This window comes from Callorhinus ursinus, unplaced genomic scaffold (genome assembly GCF_003265705.2).
Source record: "Callorhinus ursinus isolate GAN/ISIS: 27379988/994484 unplaced genomic scaffold, GSC_fseal_2.0 scaffold29, whole genome shotgun sequence".
In the NCBI taxonomy this organism is placed as follows: Eukaryota; Metazoa; Chordata; class Mammalia; order Carnivora; family Otariidae; genus Callorhinus; species Callorhinus ursinus.
The window spans coordinates 8,408,654-8,418,114 of NW_027397091.1; positions in this window are offsets into that span (position 1 = coordinate 8,408,654).

Consider the following 9,461-nt stretch of genomic DNA (forward strand, 5'->3'; position numbering starts at 1 on the left):
GAAAGAAATCAAACTCAGAGCCTCCATAGGTTGTGGAGTCATCAATTTCAGTTAGGAATCTGAGGAATGTAGTATCAGAAATGAGTAAAGCAAAAATAAGGTGGCTCTTGCATGGATTTGCCAACAGATTTGCAATTCCTGGGTTCCCCATTATGAAAAAAAAAAATACCCAATATGAGGTTAAGCTAATTAAAGTAGTACTAGCTTTGGTAATAACAATAAGGCAGAGGGAAGAAGTAAAGCAAATCCTTACTAGAGAAAGATATCATTATCATAGGCCTCAAAATACTTCTACAAAAATAATTTTCAAGTAAAATGAGAAACAGAGGAACACAAAGTCAAAGATTTCTGGGCATCCAAGAAAACTATGAATCAGGAGCAAGAACCAGCAGAAAATTAAAAGAAAAAGAAAAAAATGACAAAAATGTTACTGGAATTACTGGAAACAGATTATAAAACAATTACATTTGCTTGATTAAAGAAATAAAAGTTTGAAAATATCTGCAAGGAATAGAAAATTTTAAGAAGTGATGTAGCATATTTTTTAAAATGAACATTTCTAGAATTTAAAAATATAATAACCAATTAGTTAAAAGTATGGATTTAAAAACAGATTAGATATAATCTAGGAGAGAATTAGAACCAGAAGAAACTTTAGAAGAAACTCCCCAGGATGGAGAATGAAGAGACAGTAGATGAAATACAGAAGGGAAGCCAAGAGGCAAGACAGACATTTAGAAGGTTTACTACTGGAGTTCCTCAGGTTGAAAATGAATGGGAATATGAGAGAGCAGTAATTTTGAATAGATGATAACTAGGAATTTTCCTGAACAAGTGACGGTTGAAATTTAGAGATTAGAGAAGCCTAACAAATCTACAGGAAGGTAAATAAAAAGGCATTCACATTTCATCATGCCAAAAGGGAAAAAAAATCCTGAAAACAGATAACAGAAAAGGAGATTACTTTTAAAGAAAGGACTGGGTGTTATAAACAACTAATAAATCATTGAATACTACACCAAAAACTAATGATGTACTATATAGTGGCTAACTGAACATAATAAAAAAAAACTTCTGCATGAGAAAAAGAAAAAGAAAGGACCGACGGCTGAATTCACAGCAACAGTAAAGCCAATAGCAATGAAATGATGTCTTTATTTTATTATTATTATTTTTAATATTTTCTTTATTTGAGAGAGAGCACAAGCCAGGTAAGGAGCAGAGAGAGAAGCAGACTCAAGGGGGGTGAGGGGCAGAGAGAGAAGGAGAAGCAGACTCCTGGCTGAATAGGGAGCCTGACGCAGGGCTCGATCCTGGGACTCCAGGATCATGACCTGAGCTGAAGGCAAACGCTTAACTGACTGAGCCACCCAGACACCCTGGAATTATGTCTTTAATGTGCTAAAGAAGGTAACTGTTAACCTGAAAATCTATACAAGGTAAAAATATCTTCCATATGAAGAAGAAATTAAGATAATTCAGTCAAGCAAAAACTCAGACCATTTGCCACTAGCGAACACACAGTAAAGGAACTATTAATGAATGTTCTTGAGGCAGAAGCTAGTTGAACCCAGAGATATCTAAAGTGCATGAGGCGATGAAGAGCAGAGAACATACTAAATATGTGGATAAATCTAACAAAATATACAAAATAACATAAGGTATTAAATATTAAACAGAACTAAAATACAAAATAACATTAACAGATTAACTTGGAATGAGATAATAGGGACATAAAATATTTTAAGGGCCTTGTATTTTTTAGAACATAACAGAAATATTGACTAATTTTATACTTTTATGACTGTTCATATTTTAATTTCTAGGGTATCATTTCCAAATTAGTATAAGGAAAAATTAGAATAAAAAATAAGCCAAAAGATTATAAGCAGGGCAAGAAATGAAACAGAACAAGTAGGAAAGAAAGAAAATTAAGATGGGATATTTTAAACACAAGTACGTTAGTAATTATTTAAATGTAAACAGATTGATTAAACAATTGAAAGTAAAGAACATTAACTTGGGTTAAAGGAAATCCCAATGAAACCTTGTGCACAGCATAATTCCCAGAGGAGAGGCATTCACACCATAGTTCACACCTAAAGTTGTACAGTGCACATCTGTGTGGTCCTGGATCCAACGATACAAGAGATGAAAGTAAAAGGATGAAAAACTATATATTATGTGAGTAAAAAGCAAAAGATAGCCGGTATAGCTATTTTAATATTAAATAGACTTAAGGCAAAAGGCATTGTTAGATAACACTCCATAACAAGTTCAATTTATAGGAAGATGTAATTACTTTGCATACCCATGTACCTGATGATAAAGATTCAAAAACTATAAATCAGAAACTGATAGAACTACAAGAAGACATAGACAATAAGAGAACCGAAAGAAGACCCAGATAAAACTATGGTCATATAGAAGACTTGAACACACATCTCACGGGAACTGGAAGAAAAAGTCACTCCGAAATAACTTACTCAGGATTTTATCATATCTCTCTCAGTAACTGATAGAACTACAGGCAGAAAAAAATCAATAAAGAATAGAGGCTGAAAATTAATGAACGAGGCATTCATTATAAGGAGTAAGTAAACTTTCACAAAGTAGAAGAAAGCAATAAAAATGATAACAGGAAGGAGGAGATCAACACAGCTGAATTTTGATTCCTTTAAAAGATAAAATGTAAAAATATCTGGCAAATTAATGGAAAAATTAGAAGAGATAAAAGCAAAAAAGGCACCAGTAACCAACATCATGAAAGAGTAATAAGGCACTGCACACATAATATAGATGCATTGTTAAGAAATTATGAACACTCTTAAAAAAAGAAATTATGAACACTCTTGTCAATGAAATGGAAAATTTTATTTTACTTTTTTTTTAGAGACAGAGTACATACATGCACACGCGAGAGCAGTTGGGTGTAAAATGCCAGAGGGTGAGAGAGAGAATCTTAAGCAGTCTCCATGCCCAACATGGAGCGTGATTCGGGACTCCATTTCACAACCCTGAGATCATGACCTGAGCTGGAATCAAGAGCCGGATGCTTAACCAACTGAGCCACCCAGGTGCCCCTGAAATGGAAATTTTAAATAAAGTTCAAAAATATCTTAAGAAAAAATGTAACTTAGAAATATAATCTCTCAGGGTGCCTGGGTGGCTCAGTCAGTTAAGCATCTGTCTTCAGCTCAGGTCATGATTCTAGGGGCCTGGGATCAAGCCCCTCATCCAGCTCCCTGCTCAGCGGGAAGTCTGCTTCTCCCTCTCCAACTCTCCCTGTTTGTGTTCCCTCTCTCACTCTCTCTCTCTGTCAAATAAATAAATAAAATCTTAAAAAAAAAAATCTCTCAAGAACAAATACAAAACTTTACTCATTCCACAACTTGTATATACTCTTAATGGAAACCAAGAGTAATTTAAATTTTAGAAGCAATTGTGAAATGTCTTAAAAATGTTCATACGCTTTTACCTACTAGTCTCAATTCTTAAAAATTTCCCTAAGAAATTGTGCCTAAATGCACAACCTTGTGGCACATATTCCAGAGTTATTTATACAAAAAAAGAAAATTGAACCAAATCTATTGTGAAACTACTGTTGAACATCTAAGGAGATAGAGTCAAGTGAGCCAAAAATACGTGTTTTTTCCACATATTTTTCCATTTGTATTCCACCCTGAATGCGCCCGATCTTGTCAATTTGAATTTTATTTGAGCATACACTATAAATGTCCAGCAACAGAGGCATTAGTTCGATAAATTATGGTACCATAGTATGAAATACAGTGAAGTTTTTAGAAATTATTGTGCTGAGGTAAATGTATTGAAATGAAAAGTGTTTTACAATACCTTGTTACATATATTTTTTAAAATAAAGGAGGGGGAGAGCTTATAAAACACTATATATAGTGTGCCACCATTTGGAAAAAATACATGTTCTGTGACTATATGGAGACACATTTCTATAAATGGATAATGAAATCTAAGCAGATTAACAAAAAAATGGAATATTTCTGGATCATAGGTAATTTTTACTTTTCTCATTGGCTAGAGCAAATCACAAGGCCAGCCTGGATTCAAAGGGCAGGACAACAGATCCCATCTTCTGACAGGAGGAAAAGGTGTGGATCAAAAAGGCAGTAGAGAATTGAAACCTCTTTACTAATGCTCGGGAATAAACTTCAGCCTGCTGTAGCATTACTCTTGGAAGCTATTTAAGGTAGTTCAAACACTGATAAAATAAATGGTTCCCACCATGAATCTATTCTACCATTGAGAGGCTTCATCCCTTCAACCCTGAGATCTGGCTCCTAATGAGATTCAAAGAAGATCAACATGTTGATAGCTAATTTTTTAAATTATTAAATGGTATGAGTCTCTTAATAAGAAAATTTTTAATAAAGTTATAGTCACCGATCCCTCATTGCTCAGAGTTAGTGACTATCAACTCAATAGTTCACTACAATGATCATATTTAAAATGTTTCTTCAAATTATTATAATTAATATAACATTCTGCAATACTTTATAAGCTCCTGATCTATATTCCTTTATCAACTGATTTTTATTTTTATTTTTTTAAAGATTTTATTTATTTATTTGAGAGAGAGAGAATGAGAGATAGAGAACATGAAAGGGAAGAGGGTCAGAGGGAGAAGCAGACTCCCTGCCGAGCAGGGAGCCTGATGTGGGACTCGATCCTGGGACTCCAGGATTATGACCTGAGCTGAAGGCAGTTGCTTAACAAACTGAGCCACCCAGGCGCCCTATCAATTGATTTTTAAAAAGGGAATGCTAAATGAAATGAAGTGTTGATAATGTGACCTTAAATCCAGCTACATGAAAAGTTCCTGGTATGCAGCTTAAAGCCATTGCTCAATGATGCTAAATAATTTTAAACAAAGCTCTGACATTCACTAAAAATTTCTGTCTAAAGACAGGATATATGAGAAAGAAGAAGAGATTTGAATCCCTGAATCTGCAGTGTCAGAATTAGATGAACAATTTTGAAATTACTGAAATATTTTCAGAAGAGAGAAATATTCTTTTATCTGTTTCATATTTATTAATTGCAGTGTTCCTTATGTCCTTACATCAGCTTGTTGGAGTCAACTTCAAGGACCTAAGTTTTATATGCATTGTGCCTTACACACAATTACTGTCCAAAGAAAGAATTGTGGTTGTATCTAGAATTGTCTGGGGTAGTTAGAAAAAAAAAATCAGTATTAGTTGTAGGCTCTACTCTAGAACAAAAAATCAAGAATCTGGGGAGGGGGCTCAGGCAGTGATATTTTTTAAAAGCTCTTTCAATGACTCTCATGTGCAGTCCTGGGTTGAGAACTACTGATTTAGGCAATTGTGAAAGCCTAAGGTTCTAGACAGTTGGCTGATCTCAGCACTGATGAATTGGGATCTTGGATACCATTAGGTAGTAGGCAATGATCTTGGAGAGCTTTACCCTCGTGCATAAATTCTCATGATTGAATGAGAGGGAAATACAAGACCAACAGGTGAAAAGGGACAAGACCAGGAAAAGCTGACAAGGCTCAATTTCCCATTAAATCAGGTCAGGGTTCAGAGAGAAACCCAACTTTATAGGGAAGCACAATTAATAAGAGCAAAACCAAGAATTATCTGTTGTAATCATTAAAACCGAGTTTCCTATTTCAGCAGGCAGAATTATTGCCACTCTGGGGACTCATAAGCCCAAGTCCATCTGTGATCAATGCAACTCAGTCCCAAGTTCCACTGGGTTTGGGACTCATACTACTGGTAAATCTTATTTATCAGTTCTATAGTAACAGTTGTTTTTAACCCATGATGTTTTTGAAATTGCAGTGCATTTTATAATCAATAAATACATTTTTTAAAGATTTTATTTATTTATTTGACAGAGAGAGAGAGTTAGTGAGAGCAGGAACACAAGCGGGGGTGTGGAAGAGGGAGAAGCAGGCTTATGACTGAGCCACCCAGGTGCCCCAATCAATGAATACATTTAATATAGCATTTCTTTTACTTATGACTAAACTGATGGTCTGTCTGAAAATTTATGACATCCTAAATTCAGGGACATATGGTGTTGCCAGGGTTCTCCGGACTAGCTCAGGAACTGGACCATGGGTGAGACCTATAAGTCTGTAAGTTGGAAGGTGGAAAGTGAAGGTGGCAGTGAAACCGCCACGTTCTATGGAGCACACTAAATGCCCTAAAAATTTAGAGGATCGAGACTGAAAAGGACAAGGGAAAGACTACTGAATTGAAGTTGGGTCTTAAAGAATTTCAATAGGTAAAGAAAGGGCTATTCTAGGGCTAATAAATATGAAACTCTTGAGGGGAAAAAGAGCAAGGTGCAATCCTGGCACAGTACTTTGTCTAGAATGTTTCCTGATTCAGCCCAGGAAGTCCTTATTTGGTTAATCCAGGGTTAACTGGCAAAAGCAAGAATCTACTTGCAAATGGCTGAAAATGTGACCATATGCTTCTCTCTGCTTTTCCCTCCTGACACAGAATTGGAGCTTAGGCCTCTCTGAGAATTTTCGATCAGAGCTGGAGATTCATGCCAACATATCTTAAACACAGAGGCCCATTTCTCATCTTGCAAATCATGAGCCAGAAAAGAACTCCCACTGGCTTGCAGAGCAGTTCTGGCACAAACAGACCCCTGAGGGCACAAAGCAGGATGAGCGGAAGGAGAGCTGTGCACATCTCCCAGTGCTTTGACAGGCTAGAGAGGAGACTCTGGTGCTATTCCCCTCGGGGGAAGAATCCCACACACTGAGTATAATTTCCAGGCATGTCGAGTAATGGGGCAAAATTAAATTGGACTCTCCTTCTATCTTAAATCTAATTAATCTTCCTCTGCCATGCACTCACTCCACTAAAATATGGCATTAAAATTCCAGCACTTTAGTTTGCACTTTGCAGCAGCTCTCTGTAAGCAGCAGTAATCTGATCTTCTAGCTCATGAAATCCTAATATGGGCTGACTTAGAAAAGGGTAAAGATTGGTCCTCAACAAATGTGTATTGAGAGTTTTAGATGCCAAGAAGTGGTATCCCAGGAATATAATAATTATTCATCATCATCATCATTAAGGTTGTTGCACTGAGACTAAGAAATCATCCATTGTGTTAATTGTTGGTGGAATTACATTCTCCATGTACACACTTAAATATTCCTTAGGGATGATTTGTAGAAACAGCATTGCTTAAAGCAGTCTATAACTGTCAGCAATCATAGTTAATTCTGAATTTGTTCTGGCTTCTGTTTTTTACATAAGTGTTTTTGATCTGCTGTTGTCTTGGGGGAAAAAAGTTTGCTTCACAATCAAGGTCAATCTTACCGAAACCAACCCTGACTCCAATAGGGTTGCCTTCAGGACAGAAATACACAAGATTGAGTTAGTTGAACAAGGATGTTTTAATACTTCTTTAAAACTAAGTTCCTATTAGAATCTTTTCCTACCCCGGCAGTGAGGAAATCCCGGATAAAACTTCTCTTGTATTTACTTGTTTTGTCCATGTCAGAACTACAAAAGGAGAAACTATATTCTGGCAATAGTTGTCCTAAGAGGGAGACATTGCAAAATAAGCTAGCATGTTGAAACATTTAGAAATATACCACAAATATTTATGTATTATGGATTGTTTATATCTGCATGTACATATATGTTTATATTATGATAGCATAAGAGCCAAGATTCCTGCATATTATTAAACTTAGATTTATCACCAACTCTAGTTTTGTGATATTGACTAGAGAAGATGGACTAGAAATACACCTCTTCGGCTTTAAATTGCATCATTTTATAGTTTATATGTATCCTATCTGACTTAATAAGGTAGAGTACATGGGCAGGTCATGTGCAAGCTTTTCTTTTCCTCCTGAAGGCCACATGTGTGAGTGTATGCAGAGGTGAGCTTCTAAAAGGATTTTGTGCATAAATAATTGCAACAAGATGACCATTGATGTCTAGGTATGTTTTGAAAGGACGGGAAATTATTTTATGCTTCTTTATATTTTTATAGTATTTATTTCATTGCTTTCATTATTAAGTATCTACAAAGTGATTAAGGGAAGAAAGGAACGAGTGAATGAAAAAACATGTTCCTCTCAAACAGGGATCAGTCAGATAGTAAATATTCTAGGCTCTGCATTTCATGCAGGCTCTTTTGCAGCTACTCAACTGTCAGTTTAGAGCAAACACAGCTATAGACAATGCATAAACAAATGAATATGGCTGTGTTCCAATAAAGATTTATTTACAAAACAGTCTGTGGGCCATAGTTTGCCAGTTCCTGAACTGAAGTATCAAATCAAGGGCAATCCTTTATTCTCAAAATAACTGTTTTAACATACAGGTATTTGGATTTTTGCAAGACTTCCTTAGAGGAAACTATTCATCCAAACTGTTTTGCTGGTAAGTCATCAATACATAGATGGTCTATAGGACCAGCCAGTACTTTTTCTCCTCCCTGTCAGTAAACTCCTATTGGATTCGCTGCATTTTATGCCTTGTTCCCATTTCCAGGCTAAATGAGGGAAAGGGTCTAGATGGCATAAGAGGACACTGAATGCAACTGCAGGCATCCTAAATACTCTACCCATTAGTCACTTCAGATTTCCAGTGGGGTGAATGCAGCATTCATTAATGCCCAGAGACAGCCCAGGCAAGGTCCAGACAGTCTGCTGGCAGAAAGAAAGCAAAAGGCAAAGGAAGGCCTGTGTCGATTGTCGTCTGTAGTTATGAGCCTGAGAAATAGTAGCTATGAATCAGCGTGTCTGAGGCTCAGCTGTCTTTATTTGCAACAGTAAGGAAGATAATATTTTAAAAAGCTTTTAGGAATAAAATGAGTCTTAACCACTAGAGAGAAGAATCACAGTCTACAGCTATATTGCTTCAGGGCCTAATGATGATTCACTGTAAAATTAGACCAATTAAGCACCCTCCCCCAATTCTGTAGTCTTGAGAGAGTTAGATAAGATCATTGGTTCCCTTTGACTCATGGAATCCTAAAATAAAAGGGATCTCAAGAAATTTTCTGGTCATGGGGTTATAGAATGTTCCAAGTATAAGACATTTCACTGGCGATCTGGTCAACCCTTCTATTTACAGATGAGGAAACTGAGTCCTGGTGAGGTAAGTGATATCCAGTGATTCACAGCTAGTGGGTGGTGAAGGTAGAATTTGAACCAGCACTCTTGATAGATTGATTGATTCATTCATTAAGACAATTATTATTCATTCAACTAGTGTAGTTTACAGATTGTTTCCCAAAGTGATTTTATCAGAGAACCCATTTTCGTTTTTTCATAAGGATCAGAGAAGACCAGCATTCCCCAGAATCTACTTCAGGAAATGCTGTAATTATTACTCCACACCTTCAAACCCTTTCAACTCCACCCACACATCCACTTTACAGGAAATGAGATCCAAAGAGTCTAGGTTGATGGCTCC